This window comes from Suncus etruscus, chromosome 16 (assembly GCF_024139225.1).
Source record: "Suncus etruscus isolate mSunEtr1 chromosome 16, mSunEtr1.pri.cur, whole genome shotgun sequence".
Taxonomy (NCBI): Eukaryota; Metazoa; Chordata; class Mammalia; order Eulipotyphla; family Soricidae; genus Suncus; species Suncus etruscus.
Window position 1 is genome coordinate 26,969,232 of NC_064863.1, and position 3,090 is coordinate 26,972,321.

The following is a 3,090-nucleotide window of genomic DNA, read 5'->3' on the forward strand; positions in this document are numbered from 1 at the left end:
CAGCTCTGTAGCCTATGAGGCCACAACTCAGGTATCGGAAGGAAGACTGCTAGCCCAATATACAGACCACTAGCCGGAAAGTATTGTCTTGCAATAGGCTTCATTTATTGAAAGCATAAATAGGGTCTTTAAAGACAAACTTTAGCAGGGAAACAGAATGTGGGTAATGCAGCTTTACATTACCCAGCATTTATAGTAATCAGATGTCATGTAAAGATAATGGTTACAAGGTACATGGTATCATCAATTTAGATAGTTTGGTTTGCAAGAATAGCAGTTACAATGCTCTTGGCAGCATTAACTCAGATGGTAATCAAGGACACATTGTTTTGACCTAGGTATTTTTCTTTTTGGCTCAACCTGTATTCATAAGAATAATTAACTGCAGGAAATGTAAGTCTCTGAATAAAGACATTCTTTTATATTCAAGGCCAGCTTGCAGAATTCCCCTTAGATTTTCCCAGCTTTTCTCCCTACAACTGGTTTTTGAAAGATCCTAGATAGAAATCTTGGTATAATAGAGCATCTTCTGGTTTTATCTCACCATTAGGTGGTTGTGCAGGGAATTCTGGCACTGAAAGCAAGTTGTTGCTGTTTCCAAATCATCAAAATGTCATATGAACTCACCTTGTAGCAAGTCGATGCCAGAGTATAATTAGGGCCTTCCCTCGTATAAGTCTGATTCCTGATGCTGGTGCAGAAATCCATGCTGGTTCCATAGATGGGATCCAGGATTCAGGGGTCAATGGCCATTGTCCAATTATCTGCAGCAGTAAGCCAAGTCACTGAGACAAATGTTCAGGGTAAAGGGCCCCACCTCAATAGAAAATTTATGAGCTTTATAGATAACAACTTATTTACAAATTATGATTTCCCAATTTAATGTGCCTATACAAAATGAAACAATGCCACATGAAACGACATGTGCATATGGGGTAAAAATAATAAGCTAAACAATTCCTATAATCTGGTTCTAACATAAAGTGAGAACCCAGGGGAAACTTATCTACTAGAATTTTTTACTAAACAAATCCAAAACAAGGAATGAGAACACTACCTCTGTGTACTGAAATAGACAATAAGAATGATACCTATTAAGGAAATACATCTAAAGAAATATTGAAGAAAATGTGAATATTCCCTTTAAGGCTTTTGAAATAGTCTTGGGGAAATACAGAGCACAACTTCAGTCTATGACATGGTCTTGTGGCGTCTGCACTATGGCTCCCAGCTGTCCTGGATCAGGAAATGTCCTCAAGATGAGGGTTTCTCAAAAACTGAATTTGGTAATCAGCAACAGTCTACATCAAAGGGAAGTGAGAGTAAAGGGGCCACCAAGAGTGAATCAGCAACAATGGTGGTGGCAGCTTCTTCCCAGACTGAGGCAAGGTAGGCTGGGAAGCTGTTTTTTCACTTTGGGAACTGGTTGGCAGCTGGTTGGCCTGGGGAAAACGTTCCAGTTTCTGAGGAGTTAAGAACTGAGTGTATAAAAGGTTTAGTAGGGAGAAATAATAGATCAGGGGTGAGAGAGTGACGGGATAGAAAAGGATTTGTAAAGTGGTAAATGGGGGGGGGACTATATACAACATGGACAGACATTATGACGACAACATTATGACAGATGAACAGCACACAGACATATAAATGACCAAAACATATACTCAGGCACACACATAGACAATGAGGAAACTAACATTTTAGGGCCAGAGAGATAGCACAGCAGCAGGGCATTTGCCTTGCTCACAGCCAATCTAGGAAGGAATGAAGTTTGAATCCGGCATCCCATATGGTCCCCAGTGCCTGCCAGAGGAGATTACTGAGCGAAGAGCCAGGTGTAACCTTTGGCACCACAGAGTGAGATCCAAAAACAAAACAACAAAAATAAACTAGCATTATGCTGGGGATTCATTTTGTTTTCAGGGGGACACTTGGTAGTACTCAAGGCTATTCCTAGTTATGTGCTCTGATCTTATTCCTGGCTGTATACTCAGAGATCTGATGAGTACTGGAGATATAACTAGGATTGCCCACAGGGACGGCAAGCACCATAATCTATGCACTATCTCTCTGACCTTCAGAATTTTGCTTTAAATTTTTTTATTTGTTTACATTAATAATTCATTTTACTTGTTTCTATGTTTTTTATACTTTTTGTGAAGTAGTGATAATAAAAATAAATCTGTTGAATGTACTTGTATTTTTATTTTTCAATTTTTCCATTTTTCTAAACATTTGTTGAATATTTTAAACAAGAATATATCTATTATGTTAATTTTATATTATACATAATATGATGTGTATATCATATAATTATATGTATTTCAACCTTCTCAAGAATAAAAATTAGAGCTTATCATCTCATTGTTTTTGTTTCTTCTGATACAAACCTTTATCACTTGGTCAGGGTAATATCTCCTGGCAAAACTTTAAAAATACAAAATGAAAAAATATTAAAAATAGTGTCTAAAAAGTCGTGTCTAAAAATTCATATGGAATGACTGTAATTGTCTCATTTTATAATTATAGTGGAAATTATCTTGCACATTCATTCAGATAACATTCATTTAGTTACTCTCATTCATTTCCACCAAAAGTGACACCTAGCTCATCTTTATGCTTTGTATTTACTCCTTGAAAACTAAAGCCATATTCCAACAGTCTGATGAGTGCTTCCGTTGCTCAGAGAGATATGCTTAGTAATGTCCCCCAGACCGTTTTATGCATGACAGTCACTGATATTTCTTTTAAACTCAGTGTTCTGAGCATAGAAAATAGACAACCAAATTCTTATTTGAATCATACCTCTTTATGGAATTTTGACATCTTCAGAGAAAAACATACATCTAGCACTACATAATTATGAGAAAAAATGAAACCTTTGGTTTCCTGGCTGGTGTGAATTATTTAATCTAGCTATAGAGCAAAAGATTGCAAGTGGTTGAGGAGTAAAATAAATATCATGTGGATTATATAATATATATAAGCAAGAAAATATAACAAAGAAAGTTATACTATTAGTTGCAATAAATATCCTCTGGGGGTCTGGAAGTAAAAGAGATAGAGCAGGAAGTGTGTAATAGTGAGTTTGAG